Source organism: Vombatus ursinus, unplaced genomic scaffold (genome assembly GCF_900497805.2).
Source record: "Vombatus ursinus unplaced genomic scaffold, bare-nosed wombat genome assembly UNPS02000582.1, whole genome shotgun sequence".
Classification (NCBI taxonomy): Eukaryota; Metazoa; Chordata; class Mammalia; order Diprotodontia; family Vombatidae; genus Vombatus; species Vombatus ursinus.
Window position 1 is genome coordinate 20,693,243 of NW_020940360.1, and position 19,370 is coordinate 20,712,612.

General features: G+C 37.3%; 1 pseudogene; it reads right to left on the reverse strand.

Moving 5' to 3' along the window:
- Window positions 1-15,545: 15,545 nt before the first annotated feature.
- The window catches only part of LOC114037490, a 56,853-nt pseudogene continuing 53,028 nt past the window's right edge, over window positions 15,546-19,370 (reverse strand).

Consider the following 19,370-nt stretch of genomic DNA (forward strand, 5'->3'; position numbering starts at 1 on the left):
TACACTGGCCACAACAAAAAATCGTTCTCCTCAAAAGTGTGAGGCAGTCTACATTTTTTTATTCTTTAGTTCAGCTTCTGCCATCATCACCTTTCTTCATTCACACACTAAATAGTGAACTAAACAGAAAATGCAATTGCTTTCAATAGTTCTTCTGGGGAAAAAATTCCCATGAGAAATTTTTAAAATACTTTTTTTGCATTTTAAATAAGAAATAAAAAATAATTTGCCTTCTCATAAAGTAATTTTCTTAAAAATCTAGTTTTAATTAGGAAATGTCTTTGGAATAAATTAAAAGCACGAGCTTGCATTCTTTCCCCTAGTTGCTCCATTTTGCATAAATATAAGGACTATCTCTGGAGGTAGCTTAATTAGATGCCTCTCTATACCTGTCCTGGGTCTCCAGGACAGCTATCCAGGATCCATGAACTTAACTGACACCTTCAAAGCAATATAGCCATGGAGAGGGGGAGGGCATCTATGAACTTGAAGTCTAATTGACATTGGTGATTCTAGCTCTGTTTTGGCTTGACCTCTGAGCACTTGGAATTGATCAATTCATAAACTCAAGAAAAGTTGGGCAATGTTTCTCACTGGGGTTGGAGGGGAGGGTCATGTGTAGCTACCTGGTGGAACAACTACTTTGCATCAAAAGGATTAAGCTGCTTCTTAGCACTTAAGCCCACCTGAGCCACACAAAACTCCATTTGATTTATAATCTTGCCACTAGACTTTTTTATTTTAATTTTTAATACTTGTAGACTACACGGTAGGAGTAGAATTTAGTGTCATTTATTAGATCTTGCTCTTATCTTTGTTCCACAGCACTGGGAAAACTGCTTGTATGGAGTGCTTACGTTCAAATGTTATTATTAATATTGAATATTTACTATGTTGCTATTCTGAACCTTCTAAAATTAAAATCTAGGATTAGATATTCCATTACAGAGTTAATCTCACTCCTGGTGCCAAAGATGCCTTTGAAGGAAAGTAGGAAAGATGGTATAAAACAGAAACCATCTCTTGACAAATATTACGATGAGAAAAGTGGAAAATAAATCATTCCAAAAATATTGAAGTTGTAATTCTTCAACCCAGTTCTGAAAATCTGTTTCTATTTCTTTTTCTTGTCCTCTTTCTCTTTCTCCTCCTCTTCCTCCTCCTGATTCTCTTCCTGCTCCCCCTGCTTCTCTTCCTCCTCCTCCTTCTCCTCTTCTTTTTCCTTCTTTTCCTCTTTCCCCTTCTTTTTAAATGAAGACTATTAGTCCTGAGACAGCAAGTTAGCTGGCACAGTTGTCAAATTGTCAGGTGGTGAACCTGGTATCAGGAGAACCTAAGTTTAAAATCTGCTTTCAGATACTCATTGAACTATCCTGAGCAGGTCATTAACTGCTGTCTACCTTAGTTTCCTCATCTGTAAAATGGGAATAACAATAGCACCTACCTCTCAGGGTCCTTATGAAGATAAAATGAGATGATATTTGTAAAATGTTTTGCACACTTAAAGGGCTATATAAATGATAGCTATTATTAGTAATAGTTTACCGATAATAATAAATAATAAATTTAAAATGGAAAATTGAATAACATTTTACATCTGTTTCCAAAATACAAAAGATAGAAAGCACAAATTAATATACACAGTACAAATACTTAAAACACTTTCCTCTCTCTATTTAGATCTTCTGTTATTGTTGGATTTTTTTCTTCTAAAAATATCTTTTTAAAGATTCTCTTATTGACATTTAAAAAAATAAATTTCTGACCTAAATTTCTGTGTACTGCAAATTAGGCAACATGTCCAACCCCAGAGAGAGTTTAGGCTATATACTGAATTGAGAGACAGCTGCTGATATATACCAGTTGTTAGAGACCTTTTATCTGGAACCTTTAGGATAAAAGGCTATATAGACTGTCAGCAAATAATATAATTTGACCAGATACTGTAGTGTCAGAGCTAATGTTATGCTTTTAGCTAAAGCCATCTCCAAGATGAATGTGTCTATAGATCAATGTTTTTTTTCCACTTGCTCCAAAGAACGATTAATTTATAAAAACACAAACCCTGAATTTTGACATAGCACAAGTCCACTTAACTAACCTCAGTAGCTCAGATCATACAACTCAGAAGACAAAGTATTTTATTTGATAAAACCAACAACCAAATAACTCCAGGAACTTGTCAGCTTTATGCGATCCATTGAAAAGGACCTAGATAGAGTTGATTGTTCCACAAAACTGGGACACTTCCTTACAATTCATTACTATCTGTGAAACTTAATAGTGGCAAGATTTTTCAATTCTACAACTGAATTTAATAAATATTTATTAACTGCTTATAATGTGCAAAGAGCAAGGCAAAATGCTAGGGATACAAATTTAGAAACAAAATAGCCCCTGTCCTCAAGGATCATATATTTTACTGATTGAATACAATACAAAAGCAAATGTATAAATAGAAGGTCATTTGAGAAAGGAGAGAGGATAACAGCTGGAGGGACCAACAAAGGCTACTCGGGAGAAATGGTACTTTAAGCCTTGAAGAAGAAAAAAGGATTCTGAGTGCTAGAGATGAGGAGAGGATATAAATGTGAGGGTGGGAGGAGAGGCAGCATGGTACTTCGGAGAAAACACTGACTGTGGAAAGAGAACTGAAGATGAAACATGCCACTAACCTCCTGATGGAGAGAACTTGGTCAAAGAGAGAATTTGTTTTGCTGTACTGTACACATTTGTTATGAGGGTTTTACTTTTCATTTTTTAATTGTTCAATTAAGGGGAGAAGTGGGAGAGAATACATACTTGTAAAAAAAGAAACAAATAAATAAAATAGAAAAGAACACTGACCTTGTAATCAGAACAACTGGGCTCAGTTCCTGTATCTGATAGTTCCTACTTAGGTGACCTTGGGGCAAGTCACTCAGCTTGCCTGGACCTCAGGTTCCACTTATGTAAAATGAGGAGATTGGTCTAAATCGTCCCCGAGGTTTCCTTCAAGTCTTAGATTTATGGCCCTAAGTTTTGTTCACATTTTATGTGAAGTTTGGATATCATGCTTATTATCTAAAATATAACTGTGATGATATCTACATTATTGAGGTCACAGATTGAAATATTTCAGATATGAAAGCCAGTCTTTCAGACAGTTGCTAACTTATGTTATCACAAATTTTCTTGGCCATATTTAGGTCTAATATATTTTTCACAAAGCTTGGTTTTCTTTCTTTATACAGTTGGGGTTGTATCCTTTCTAGCCACTGCCTCACAGTGTTTTGAGTTTTTCTTCCAAGGAGGTCAACAGCTCAGCCAACGTCCCCAAAGCTCAAATGAATTTTTCTTTAATTAATTTGAGGGCAAGTTTTGTATCAGGTGCCCAGGGTGCAAAAATTGCTATTTAAGGTTCCATGGAGCACTCTATCCAAGAGAGGATGTCAGAATTCAGAAAGGTTGCTTGCTGAGCACAATAATACAACAAAAGAAGTTGAATGTTCTTAAGGGACATTTCTGTTCATTGAAGATAATCTTATAAATTGCTCTTCACCACAGTAGGATATTTTTTTCTCTGAAGAAATAGATCAGTCATTTAGGATTTGAATATCTTTTCCTTTGTCTGTGCTGGAGATGTTCTGACAAATTCTCACTTCTTTTTTTCTAGACTTCGTGTAAGCATCATCAGTCCTTTTTGTTAGTAATTGCTATTCCAATGTATCTGTCTCATGACAGGTTATAAAGCTACGACTGCAGTTTATCTTCTCTTGCTTTTAATTTGTAGTTACTATTTCCAACCTCAGAAACACTCAGACAATTATTGATGCACATCCATATGTATCTATATTGGTAAAATATTCCGGGTCCATTATAGGATTTAGAGCTGGAAATAACCTCAGACCTTTTGTAAATGAGGCAACTAAGGCAGTTGGATGTCCTGCCCAAGGAAACCAAAATGATAAGTAGCAGTAGCAGAGTCAAAATTTGAACTCATTTGTTTGTTTTTATTCCAAATCTAATGCTCTTTCTATTATAAAATACTTACAACATATTGCAGTGGAAGCTATTTTGGATTCAATGTCAGAAGACCTGAGTTAAATAAATGAGAAAGCAATTACAAAGTACTTACTGTGTACAAAGCACTATGTGCTGGGCATACAAATGTTGTTGTTCATCCTTTGTTTTCGAGGAAGACCAATGAAATCACGGGTGATGTCTTAACTTGCTCGTGAATTGAAGTGAGATAAGAGTTATGCAGAGTCATCAGCCTCACTCTCTTCCTGAGGCATCAAAGTCCAGTGGCAGGACAGAAGTCAAAACTACTAGTAATGGACCAGAATGCAGTGGATGACCGTGACATCTTTTGGTGCCTGACCAAGCTCTAAGCACACTCCACAATGCCTGCTTTCACTTTCTTCATGGCCCATTGGAACAAATGTTCACACCCACCTATTTCACCAGGAGAAGTCTTCACATGCTTGGGGTACACACGCCTCTAACTCACCAACAGATTTGAGGCCTGTCAGTTACCCTCAACCTGGTTTAGCCTGTCTATCAAGATGGTTTATTGGAGTAAGGCCACTATGCCCGCTACAGCTTCTTGGAACCACAGGTGAGAGTTGTATGAAGAGGGACACCAAAGGTGGTTGAGCAGCCTTGAAAAGGGCTTGGCAAGGGAGCAGCTAGGTGGTGCAGTGAATAGAGCACTGGCCCGGGATTCAGGAGGACCTGAGTTCAAATCCAGCCTCAGACACATAACACTTACTAGCTGTGCGACCCTGGGCAAGTCACTTAACCCCATTGCCTAGCCAAAAAAAGAAAAAAAAGAAAAAGAAAAGGGCTTGGCAAGCCCTCATACCAGAAGTGCTAATCCTCCCTGAACAATATAGAACTGGGGATACAAATAGAAAAGCAAAGATAGTCTGTGCTCTAAAGAAGTTAACATCCTAAAGGAGGAGACAACAGATACAAAAAAATTTTCAGCTGGAATTTAGATGGGCATGTCTCATGCTTCTTGGGGTGCTACATTCTTCCCTCACATGGATAAAGCCATATCCATTTCCTCCTCTATAATCTATAAGCCTCTGAAACTTTGGAACTCAATGTTGAATCTATATTTACTACATGCAATTAAATATGTAAAATAGAATAGCAAAATATAATGAAATGAACCATCGCATATTGACAGATTGCCAGTTTCATATGTTAAAGCTTTGACGTGAATCTTGGTGAAAAACAAAATTAGATTCAAGATAGGGATAGCAAGTTGCATATAGGAATGCCTTGTTTTATTGCACTTCACTTCATTGTGTTTCACAGACACTGCATTTTTCACAAATTGAAGGTTTGTGGCAATCCTGCATTGAACAAGTCTATCAGTGCCATTTTTCCAATAGCATGCACTCACATCATGTCTCTGTGTCACATTTTGGTAATTCTTTAAGTATCTCAAACTTTTTCATTATTATTTTATCTGTTATGGTGATCTGTGATCAGTGATTTTTGATGTTACTATTATAACTGCTTTGGGGTGTCATGAACCACATCCATATAATCAGGGACTTAATTGATAAATGTTGTATGTGTTCTGACTGCTCTACCAACCTTCTCTTCTTCATCTCTATCCCTTTCCTTGGGCCTTCCTATTCCTCGAGACATACCAATACTGAAATTAGACCAATTAATAACCCTACAATGCCCTCTAAGTGTTCAAGTGAAAGGAAGCGTCAACCAATGGAGCAAACTGCATTGTTGTCTTATTTTAAGAAATCACCACAACCACCACAACCTTCCGCAACCACCATCCTGATCAGTCAGCAGCCATCAATATCAAGGCAAGAACCTCCACCAGCAAAAAGATTACAACTTGCTGAAAGCTCAGATGATGGTTAACATTTTTTAAAACAATGAAGCATTTTAATTAAGTTATATACATTGGTTTTTTAGACATAATACTTTTGTATACTTAATAGACTACAGTACAATGTAAACATAACTCTTATATGTATTGGAAAACAAAAAATCATATGACTTGATTTATTGCCATTGTCTATTGCAGTGGTCTGGATCCAAACTCAAAATATTTCCAAGGTATGCCTGTACTTTGTCTAGCCCATTGGACTATTTCCAATGAAAAGACAAATCCAGGAGAACAGATGAAGTTATCAATTTATCAGATTATCCAAGCCTGAGAGAAAGACTAGAAAATCTTTCTCAAGCTTACAAAAATGTTAAGCATCATACGAACACAGACTGAAAGAGTCTAAGAGGGCCAAAGGCTTAGCTAGACATCATAACTTTATATCTGGCCTTAACTTTTTTTCATTTTATGTTTGTTTGATTCAATTTGAACACGTTTGGTTTGGATAGGAGTAAATCAGAGAACCTGCACTGGCCAAAGACAATTTCTACATAGTGCTTTCCTTAATAGCAGACAGTAGTTAGAACATGAATCCCAAAGAGATACAAAAGTCTTCTAAAGTTTCAGTAGAATTCAGAAGGCAGGGCAGGAAAATCACCTCTATGATGAAAATGTTCATGTTGCTTTCTAGAAATTGCCTTGTGAATACTCATACCCTTCCAGCGCAGGGGAAAGTAAACCATAAAAAAAAAAGTAGGCAGCTCCAGAGCTACAATTAGCATTGCTCTACAAGTAGTATAAAATACCATCCAAATCAGCTTTTTAAGACAAATTAAATTGAGTGGTTACCAAAGGGATAAGAAGTGACACCTTGGGACACCATTTATAAGAGGAAGATAAAGACTTCAGCACACAAAAACTCTTCCCCACCACTACCCCCAGTAGTTGACATCTCAGATTCCTTAACATTGCTTCCTGGGAGGCTGCTACCTGTTCACCTGGGGCACAATCACCACTGGCAGAAGAAGCTGGCAGCTTCTTATAATTATTCTTGCTCACAAGGCTATAAGCTCAATAATTTCTACCTACTGAAGAAGTACAAATGCTTTTTGTCAGTGCATTACAAATCTCAGCAACCTAGGAAAAAATCCTGGTCTCAGAAAATGAAGTGGATCTTCCTGCCAACACTAATCCCTTTATTTATAATCTTGATAGCATGACCCCACCTTGTCTGGAATCTTTTGATCACAGCCTTTCTCCATAATTTTTCCTTTTGACTAACCTTTCCCTCTGTCTTATTGCATTCTTTATCCACTGGATCCTCCCAGCTGCCCTCAAACATACCTGTCCTTAAAATAAAACAAACAAAAGGAAAAACTCCTCCCTTGATTCTACCCCTCAGGTTCTTGTCCCATACCTCTCCCTAATTCATAGCCATACCACTAGAAAAAATTATCTACACTCTATGCCTCCATTTTTATCACCCCAAGTCACTTCTAAACCCCTTTAAATCTGATGTGTGTCTATATAGCTATGTGAATCTGTTTTTTTCTAAGATCAAAGATGATCTATTTATTGTTAAATCTAATGGTTTTCTCAGTCCTACTCATTCTTGAGCCTCTTACAACATTTGATAATAACACTCACTTCTTCTTTCTAAATCAGTTGTTTTTAACTTGGGATCTGTGAAGTTGTGTGTGTACATATATGTATGTTGGTTTTTAATACTTTGATAACTATTTCAAGCTAGTTTCCTTTGTTCCTTTGGTTTCCTCTCCTTTGACACAGAAAAGGCTAAGAACCCCTCTAGAATTAAATGTTCTCTCCTTCTAGGGTTTTCAAGATCCCGCTCAGTTGGTACTCTTTTTCTGTTGGACTGATTCTTGTTAGTCTTTTCTGTAGGATTATTTTCCTTGTCTTCTATCTTCTATGTAGGTCAGTGCTCTTTTCTAATATTTGCTATAACCTTTCTTGGTCATTGCATCAGCTCCCATGGATTTAACTGTCATCTCTATTCATATATGTATTCCAAATCTACACGTCCAGTCCAAATATGCTTGCTACAATCCAGTCTCACATCATAAAATGCTTGCTGGAGAGACCTAACTGGATATCCCTTTTCTGTTGTTTTTCAGTCATGTCCAACTCTATCATCCCTTGGACAAGTTTATGAGTTTTTCTTGGCAAAGATACTGGAATAGTTTGCTGTTTCCTTTTCCAGTGTGTCCCCATTTTACAGATGAAGAATTGAGGCAAATGGGGTTGTGACTTGCCCAGGGTCACATAGCCAGTAAGTGTCTGAGGCCACAGTTGATCTCAGATCTTTCTGACTCCAGGCTTGGTACTTTATCCATTGCACCACCTAGCTGCCCCAGATATCCCATAGACATCTCTTAATTCAACAGACCCAAAACAGAACTCATTGTCTTTCCTCCTAAACTCATCCTACAATTGTAGCTACCGTAATTGGTTAGTGAGTGAGCTATCAGAAGATAGAAATCGTACACAGTAATCCCAAATCTATGTCTTAGACCAGTGCTACCAATCTTTTGAATTCTCATGTGTTTTCAATATTTCTCAATTTTTAATCACAATTTTGAATTCTGCAGGATGGTGGAGAAACCCCCATATGCATAAAAAAATCTTGAAAGTTAGTCCTTTGCATAGGCACTAACATGTGGCAGAGAAAGTCAGGGCTACACTGGTCCAGCAAAATGGTCGGTATCAAGGTTTCATATTTGCACATTTTTCAAAAACCTTTAGTGTTCTGGTCCAGGCCTGACTCAGGCCAGTCCAGGGATTTAGGCTTAGGATTGGAATGAAATGAGACAAGTGTAGACCATCTGACATTTAACAAGAAAAAGTTCCCTTAACAATAGCATGGAAAGAATATTCAGCAAGCATACAGCATGGATTCTTGGCCCAAAGCACCCCTGCCTTTTCATGTGCCACAGTGAGTAATTCAACTAGTTAATAATAGTGTCAAGCCAGAGAAGTCCTCATGCACTGAACTTTTCTGTTTAAGTGACCAGGAAGCTACATCCATGATTTGTGCTTTTAGATCCTTGACCGATTAAGTGTTCAGGTTGATTTCATTGATTTTTAGGGACCAAGGTAAGCATAATGTGGATGTTGCTCCTACCACAACTGGAAACCGGGAAGACGTACAGTGGGTTAAGTCTTTGAAAAGCATACATTTGACTGACAATAAAGGGATGCAAAAAGAGGTAGAAGGATGAGAAAGAAGAGTGCCAGTGGTTCTTTAACTGCTCCCAATAAACTAAAGTGAAAACCACTCATGCTTAAGTCAAACTGCAAGTGGGATCTGGTTAAAGAATTGGAGGAAGGTGTTAGAAAATAGGGCATGGAAAAAGACTAGCTATTGGGTCAAGTAAGTAAATAGGTTTGCAAAATATGCAAAGATTTCATGTATTGCTGCTGAACTGTAATAATCAAATACTAAATTTCACCATCAGAGGAATCCCAGTCAGAGATCACCCCTGCCTTTTGCCCCATCACCACCATTGGATTAATTTATTTTCTGGGGTTACGACCTTTCCAGGCTTCTTTGACTTTATGCCCTTCCACATACTGTTTGATCCAGTGACACTGTTCTTCTTGCCCTTCTTTGTACACAGCACTCCATCTCACAAATGTGGGCTTTTTTTAAAAAAGAAAAATATTTATTTTTAGTTTTCAACATTTACTTCCACAAGATTTTGAGCTCCAAATTTTTACCCCACCTCATCCCTCCACCCACCCCAAAATGACATACATTCTGACTATCCCTTCCCTTAGTCTGCCCTCCCTTCTATCTCTCCCCCCCTTTACTTATGCCCTTCCCCTTCTACTTTCCTTTAGGGTAGGATAGATTTCTGTACCCCATACAAATGCGGGCTTTTTCACTGGCTATCACCCATACCTGGAATGCTCTCCCTTCTTACCTCTGCCTTCAAGTTTTCTTATCTTCCTTCAAGACTAAGATTAAATCCCACCTACTGCAGAAGGCCCTTTCTGGTTTCCCCATGGCTAGTGCCTTCCTGCCTGGATTATCTTCCATTTATATTTGTCTCACGTCTTACACATATCCTGAGTGTACATACTTGTTTTCATGTTGTCTCCTCAATTAGATGGTAACATCCTTGAGGGTAGAGACCATTTTTGTCCTTTTTAGTATCTCCAGTGCTTTTGTATCCTCTAGTGATAGGCAAAATGCCCTTAACAAACTCACAATATGATGGGAGAGATAACATGCAAGCAACTTTGGATATATTTAAAATATGTAGAGTATAAATGGGAAGTAATCTCAGATGGAAGGCATTAGGATTAAAGAGCACTGGGAAAGTATTCTTGCAGAAGGTGGTACTTTGTTTAAGATTTGAAGAAAAGCAAGAGGGGCAGCTAGGTGGTTCAGTGGATAGAGCCCCGGCCCTGAAGTCAGGAGGACATGAATTCAAATCTGGCCTCAGACCAAACCCTTGACACTTATTAGCTGTGTGATCCTGGGCAAGTCACTTAACTCTAATTACCAAAAAAAAAAAAAAAAAAAAAAAGCAAGGAAAACCAGGAAGTGAAAATTATTTCCTAGGCTTTGGAGATAGCCAGTGAAAATACCCAGTCAGATGATGGAAAGCTATGTGTGAAGAACAGCAATAAAGTCAGTATCATTGTATCACAGAATTCATGGAGGGAAATAAGACATATGAAGGATGGAAAGACAGGAAGGGGCCAGGTTATGAAGGGATTTAAAAGTCAAACAGAAGATTTTATTTTTAATATGTTTATGTAGTTGTTATTCAGTCATACCCAACTCTTTGTGACCCCATTTGGGGTTTTCTTGGCAAAGATACTGCTTTGCCATTTTTTCCTGCAGCTCATTTTACAGATGAGGAAACTAAGGCGTAAAGTGACTTTCCCAGGGTCACATAGCTAGTAAGTGTCTGAGGTTAGATTTGAACTCAGGAAGATGAGTCTTCTTGACTCCAAGCCTGGAACACTATCTACTGTGCCATCTAGCTGCCTATATTTATATAAAATAAGTACATAATAAGTGCTTGTTGGTCGACCTTGAAAAATCAAAATGAAGCATACCTCCAGACTGATAGACTGGAGTCCAGGAGTAGCTATGTAAGAATTCTATTATGTAATTGTATTCTATGTAAGAATTCTGTTCTATGTAAGAATTCTATTCTATGTAAGAAGGTCTGCAACCTTCAACTTTAGAGCACCCATCCTGATCGTGACATGGTTTTTAATGTTTCATGAAAGGTCTATGCCTTTTCATTATCAGATGAGCAGTATTCTTGGTGTGTTACAATAGCTAATCTTTATTTCATTGATAATTTTCCAGTACTACTGGGGTGGTAACCATATGTGAGCTGCTTATGTATATTTAAGTCCCTAATAAATGCTTTGGGAATTTGAAGGACAGTCTGCTCATTACTCTTGTTACTAGAATCCCAAATAAGAGTTAAAGAACTGAAACAAATTGGCATTTTTGAAATAAATAAATAGCAATGTAATATAAGGTTAAGTAGGATGGTACAGGGAGCCAGTCACCCATGGTTTTAGGAAGCATGGCACTTTGTTTTCCTTTTCCTGAATTTTTGTGGAATAAAGAAACCACTTCCATTAATGGAATGGAATGGAATGGAAGATGACTATGATATTAGAATGTTATAAGAAAATTTAAAATTCTTAAGCATTATGGGGTAGGTAAGTAACTATCACTTGTTGATATACGCAAACTTTAGAAGGAGTATGAGTAGGGAGAAGGGGCAAAGCATTTATTAAGTGCCTACAATGTGTCAGGCACTGTACTAAGAGCTTTATAGATATCATCTCATTTGATCCTAGCAACAATCCTATAAGGTAGATATTATTATAATCCTCATTTAACAGTTGAGGAAAATGAGGTAAACAAAGGTTAAGTGACTTATCCTGGGTCACATAGCTAGTGTCTGAGGCCAGACTTGAACTTAGGTCTTTGTGACTTCAGGCTCACACTGCCACCTACCTACCATAGTGGGGCCACGCAGAGTGGAAAGAACCAAAGGTCGATAAGCTAACTTCATAAGAATCCCTGGAGCATTAAAATAGGACTGAGCAAAATAAAAAGGGAAAAAAGGTTCAGATGTTGATGATGAAGGCAGCTATACTGTAAAGAAAAGTGAACTTACAGACATTTCTGACTCTGTGCTCAAAGCCTACCTCCTGACTGAGAAGTACCTTGATCCTGAGATATGAAATAGGGACAGGTACACTGAGGGGATAAATGAATTGAAGAAGCCTGACTGCCTAAAATCCCTTCGTACCACTTCCAGATGATCCTCTGTTATTGGCTGTGAGCCCAGTCACCAGAGACAAAGACAAAGAGACGATCAGTCAATAAACATTTATTAAGCACCTACTATATGCTGGGCAGAGAGAAAAGACAGAGACAGAGACAAAGAGAACAAGAGACCTGGTGGAAAACAAACAGTGCAAATTTGGATTTAGAAAAATTATGGCCCTAATGAATATGAGAACTTAGCTACGGCATGGTGTTTATTTATGTACTAGGCCTACTCCTTATTTTTTCCTACCAGAAACTCAAATAAGATTTAATAACTGAGATGAACTGATGTTTCTAATATGAGAAAATAATGAATAACATGATGTAATGTTAAGTAGGAAGGTCAAGAGTCTTACAAAGTTAGTTAATTTGCTGTCACTTCTTTCCATTCTACCACGGTGGAAGAATCAAGACAGAAACTACATCCTCTGACCACAAAACCGGGGCTTTCTTTTTTGGTTTGTGTTTTTGCTTTGTTGTTGTTCTTGTTGTTCTTAACCGTAATACACAATCAATGAACAACTACTTTGTCTTTAGTTCTTTGCTACCCCTCAAAAAAAAAAGCGAAATATTTTGGTACGTAAGGAACTTTCTGAAATGTTTTGATCTCCTTGGTTCATCTGACTTTTGAAGGATGAAATTATCAAGGCAAGTCAAGAAGTTATTAGCTGTTATGGTTTTGAGAAAGAGAGAAAGAGACAAAGATAGATAAGATAGGGAGAAAGATACCGAGAAAGTCTGTGGCAGAGATAGAGTCAGAGAGAATCAGCAGTGAATTCTAGATAACTGAAATCTCCCATTACCACTGTACCATGCCTCTATGCCAGGCTCATGATCTATTTCTCAAACTCCCCATCTATTTTTTCTTTCTTCTTTCTGGTCAACAATGATGTCAATATTGCTTTGGTTCCTCCTTATATTTGTGTTCATAAAAATGTTTTCCAATATACTTCTCTCTCTGGTTCTTGGATTTACTCACATTATAACTTCTTGATATCCAATGCACCCCTGTAACTCCTTGAACTATCTTGTTTATCTTTTACATTAATTTCTTTTTTTTTCAATGAACAAAAATCTGCTTTTTATTCTTACCAACTTCCCCACTTCGATTCAGAAAGAAAAAAACACTTTGTTATAAACATGTATAGTCAAGCAAATCACGTTTTCTCATCGGCTATGTCATATATATGTACATATGTATGTACACGTGTATGTATATAAAATGTTTCAATTTGTACTTTGAGTTAATCATACCTATATCAAAAAACGGAAAGGTAGTAAGTTTCATCAAGAATTCTTTTCAATCCTAGTTTGTCATTCTCTTAATCAGAGTTCCTAAGTCTTTCAAAGTTATTTATCTTTATAATCACTGTATAAATTGTTCTACTGATTCTGCTCTTCACTCTGCACTAGCTCACAGAAGTCTTCCCAGGTTTCTCTTAAACCATCCTCTTCATCATTTTTAAAAGTGCAATAGTATTCTATCACATTTATGTGCTAAAACTTGTTTAGTCATTCTACAATTGGTGGGCACTCCTCAGTTTCCAATTCTTTGCCAACACAAAAATAACTACAAAAGTAAATATTTTCGTATTTTTTTTAGCACCAATCCTTTCCTTTTTCTACCCTTCCTCTTGGTCTGTATTTCTCTTCTCCCCTTTCTTTCCCAGTTCCTCATTGAAAGAAATGAATTTCTGGACCCAACTTTGTGGTTATTACTCCATTCTTTGACCAGTTTAGATGAGCATGAGGTTCAAATGTCAATTACTCTTCCCTCTATCACTTTTTCTTTATTTGTATAAACTTCTATTTCTGCACCCTAACTACATGAAATAATTCCCCCCTATCCTTCTATCTCCCTTCCTCTCCTAGCATATTCCTCTTCCTCTCTTTTTCCATTCTTTTAGAATCATCAAAATATAACAGAACGACTCCAAAGTCCTCTGACTTCTTCTTTGACCTTTGATGATAATAGGGTTTTGACATGACACATGACATATGTATCATATCCTCAAATTAGAATATAATTAGCTCTTCCTTGATCAGTCACTTGTGATATCTCATTTATATTTACCTTTTTCACTTTGATTTCACTTTTTTCAGTTGATAAAGTTTCTATGAAGTTATGGCATCAATAAAGCTTAGAATTTCTGTTTCATTAAAGGTCCATTTCCACCATGGGATTATACAAAGTTTTTCAGGTAAGTTATTCTTATCTGTAAGTCTTTATCTTTTGCCTTGTGGAAGACAGTATTCCTAGTTCTCCACTCCTCTATAGTGCTGACTGCTAAATTGTATGGTATCTTGGTATTTGAATTCCTTCTGGCTGCTTGTAACTTTTTTTTTCTTTGATGTGAAAGTTCTCAATTTTGGCTACAATGTGTCAGATAATTTTCATTGTGGGTTTCTTAAGACATGATTTTTAAATTGTTTCTGTTTCTACTTTGTCCTCGGGTTCTCAGGGATCTGGGTAGTTTTCTTTCATGATTCCTTGAAATATGATGCCTAGGCTCTTTTTTTTATGTCATAGCTCTCAGGTAGCCAATGATCCTCAATTTTTTTCTGCTTGATCTGTTTTTCAGATAACTTTTTTTTCTATGACATACCTCACATTTTCTTCTATTTTTTTCAGTTCTTTGACCTTATTTTAATAAGTTCTTTTTTGTTTTCTTCTGGAATAATTAACTTCCATTTGATCCATTCAAATTTTCAGATTTGTTGTTGCTTGGACAAAGTTTTATTATTCTTGTGCCAAAATAATAATTTCTTTTTTTTCCCATAGCACTCATTTCTTTTTCTAATTTTCCCTATGTTGTTCTCATTTCATTATAATTTTTCAAAACATTGTTTAAAAACTTAAAGAAAAAAAAAACCTCTTGCTTTATCTCTTCCAGGAATTCTATTTGACCTTGTAACCAAGCTGTGTTTTTCTTTTGTTGCTGTTGTTAAGTCATTTCAATCATGTCCAACTCTCTATGACCCCATTTGGGTTTTTTTTGGCAAAGATACTGGAGTAGTTTGCCTTATCCTTCTGCACTTCATTTTATGGATAATGAATTGAGGCAAACAGGGTTAAGTGACTTGCCCAAGGTCACACAGCTAGCAAGTGTATGAGGCAAAATTTGAGCTCAAGAAGATGTGTCTTCCTGATCCCCAGCCCAATGCTCTATTCACTGCACCACCCTAGCTGCCCTTTTCTTTTAGGCTTTGGTTATGCATATTTTGGAGTCATTCTCTTCTTCTGGGTTTATTTCTTGAGAATCTCTGTCATCATAATAGCTTTTTAGTATGGAGTTCTTTTTTGTTTCCTAATTCTTTTTTTTTTAACAATCTGGAGATTTATTCAATTAGAGAATGTCCAAGTTAAAATTTATTTGCCCTTTGGGCTTTGATCTTTCTTAGGTAGAACTCAAGCTCTTTGCCCTTGAGCACATAGCAGTCTGCTCAGCCACACTGGCCTGGCCTCCATGCAAAGAAGGCAAGGAGCTTGCCCTGCTGGAATTGTTCCTCTAGAAGTGAGCTGATCTTGGCATTCTTCTTCCATTCCTCATATTTCTTCTAGATCTTCTTTGACTGCTTTTTCTTTAAAATTTCTTCCTCCTCAGGAGTCAGCTTTACTCCCTTCATCCAGCCCAAGGGCAGGGCATAGCGGGACTCATACCACAGGTGGCATGGAGTGCTATCAATGAGCACAATGCAATTCTTCACCAGTGTCTTGGTTCAGACCAGCTCATTGTTGGATGCATTGTAGACCACATCAATAATCCTTGTTATTCAGGTACAGCACTCAGAGCCCCAGGAAAAGTTGTCCATGTCCAGCCTCAGTGCCCAGTACTTTTTGTTGCCTCCTCGGACTCACACAGTGTGGATGTGGTGGGGGCCAATCATGGTGTTGGTGGTCAGGTGGCCCAGCTCATACTTGCACTTCTTGTAGTAGGGCTTGCACTTGCCCCTGGTCTGTTTCTCTACATTGACCAGAACTGTAAAAATGACTCACTGTCATTTTGCCTTGGATTTTTCAATCAGGACGTGGTCTGGTTCATTTTTTAGATGTTTGTAGATACGTGATCCTATTTATTTTGAACCCAGAGCCATATTCAATCATGTATGTTATACCATAAGTTCCAGTGATGTCTTTGAGGTAAACTTTGACTCATTCTGATAGGGCTACACAAGAGCTAGGTGGACCAGGGTAGGTACTTGTACGGCTATGGATGAGTATGAGATGAAAGCCTGTGCCTTCACACAACCCCTTTTCCAGGAGCTGATGAATAAATGGCAGAGGTATATTACATTTGCACCTCCTCTCATCCACGCAGACCAAGAGTTGGCAACAAGAAGCAGTGATGCAGGCTTTCAAGCACAGGGCCTCAAGAGCAAACATAGCCAATAACCCAATCTCACAGCTTGGAGAATTATAAATTTCCTGGACAAATGCTGAATTTCTACAGAGTTCCTGGACCTAACCTTCTAGAAAAGGAAGGGAGAGTACTTAGACTGAGCCAACTTCTTGGAGAGAAGAGGATTAAGCATGTGGCCCCAGAGCAGGAGGAACAACATGGCAGAGCTATGATATGTAGGATGAAAAAAACTGACTTTACTCTCCCAATGATGTTGTAAAATTATTTTCAAGCCTCAAAGCACTGTAAGAAATTCACTTATCATGCTTTTTTTCTCACTGGCATATGGAACTTCAGATGAAGAAATTTCCTCAACAAATTCAGATCAGCACCTTCTCTGAAACTTAACGAGTTGGCAAAGACACTGAGAGGTTAAGTAACTGAGGCAGGACTTGAAAACTGATTTTCCTGACTCTAATGCCCACTCTCTGTCCATTATTCTATGTTGCCTTTTGTTATTATTACCATGAGTTACTTGGATGGGCGGATCTTATGGAAGGAATCCTTCCCTAAACAAATCACATATATTTCCTTCTGGGGACAGTCAAAGTCTTTATTATCAACTCCACTACAAAGCTGGAGGTCTATATGTATCGCTGGAGAAGAAGATGGGAAGAACCAAAATGTGAATGATTGACTCTAACAATCTAAGTTTAGTGCTTTTGTTTGTTTTTTCCCCTTCTGAAAGGAATCAAAACTTTTAGGTAGTGCTATAAGGCTAGATGCTTTTATAAGCCCTTAGAGCAAAACGTGAGATTCACTAGAAAGGGAAGAATCATAGGATGGTTTTGTAGGCTATTGTGAGTCCCTTTTTTATTACATTGTTTCCATGGAGTAAAATAAAGGCTTCCCTGTATTCAATATGTGGTACCTTAAGTGTTTGCACAGGAATTAGAACTCCAAAAGGTTCTAACTAAGGAAACAAAACAAAAAATCATGGTGCCACTTAGCTCAAGAATAACTTGTGCTTTCCACATCCAACAGAGCTCACCTGTTTAGAAAGTACTATTTACAACAAATACCACCATTCACAGAATATGGTCTTTTCCTTCATATACACTACATGACCTTGAACATTACAAGTGTGAGCTAGAGAGAATCAGGGGCTCTCTTACACTGCCAAGATGCTTGATACATCTTAGGAGATTTCATGCTTGTAACATATATATATTTTCAAAGGAAGTCAGGAATTTGATTGTGGGCAGATTGTAAGGTCATTGAGGGAAGGGGCATTTTCTTCCTTTGTGTCTTCCACTAAGATGGAAGTCAAGCAGATTACTGGGCATATAGCTGGTATTCAATAAATAACTGGTTGTTTAATTTATGCCATCAACTCAGAAAACAATTCCACAAGCTCATTATTGATTTACAGTTGAGACAAAAGCCAGGAGAACAAAAGCTCTAGACTGAGTGGTTTCTAGACAGCTTGGGTTACCAGCACAACTGAGTTGAAAATTGTATAGTATTGGTCTTCAAGACACTTGAAGCAAATAGAAATCAAGACACCATAAAATTTTAATAGGTTGCTGCTGAGAAAAAACAATAAAGAATGCAGAGCAATGATCCCTCAATGTGCCTTTCACTAAATAACATGAGTTATAGCAGCTTACAGGACAAGAATCCTTTGCATTTGCACTTACACTTACATAGAAGTACATATTTATGAGCAAACCAGGAAATGAGCCATCTCATATTAGAGAAACAAAAACAATTCATGTTCTCCCCATCCAGTTCCCCCAATCCACAAAAACAGATTAAAGAGTTTACCTTGAAATTTTTGTATATAAACAATACTCTTGATAAATTATGATGGTTTCTGGGAATAATATGAAACTGAAAAGTTTTCCTATATAAACAAAAGATTACACATTTTGATACCTTCTAGGCTTCATATGTTACTCTCACTTTTTAAGTTTTATGTTCTATTCAAACCACCTTCAGGATTCTGGTTTGGGGCATATCAAATATTTTACATATATCAAATACTACCTCTCTGTGTATAATACAATAAAAATACTTTAAACGGCAACTTGCTTTAGAAGAACTCAAAACACTCTACTTCTATTTCTTTGTTCCTTCTATGACTTTGAGGTAATTAGAGGAATTCAGACATACATTTGGGAGTATACTGTGAGCCAGTGTCAAAGGCATGAATTGTCTGTTAGGAAGCCTTTGTTGTTCTTGCCCATTCTGTAACCTGGAGCAAATCCCCATTATTATGGGGATAATAATATACATCCTACCTATTTCACAAAATGGTTAAGGAACAGCATCGTATACTCAAGTGTTCTCAGCAAGGTTTGCTGCCATCCATCCTAAGGTCTTAATTCTTCTTGCCATTCTTTCCTTCCTATCCCATTTTTATTTCTTGTTTCATTTCTTCTCATATTCCTTATGCAGGCAATAGAAGAAGAAAAGGGTATGGAGTGAACATTTATATACTATCTACTATGTGCCAGGAACTGTGCTAAATGTTTTATGAATATTATCTCATTTGATCCTTACAACAACCCTGCAAAGTAGGTGCTATTATTATCCAAAATAGAAATTAAGTGACTTGCCCAGCATCACAGAGCTCTTGAGTGTCTGAGGGCAGATTTGAATTCTAGGTCCAGTGCTCTAGCCACTGTTGGACTTATTTTGGAGTTTTTTTTTGTTTGTTTGTTTTTGTTTTTGTTTTTGCATCTAGGTGGCACAGTGCACCTCACCTACCTCCTCGGGTTGTTGTGAGGATCAAATAAGATAATTAATAATCATGCAATGCTTAGCACAGTGCCTAGCACATAGT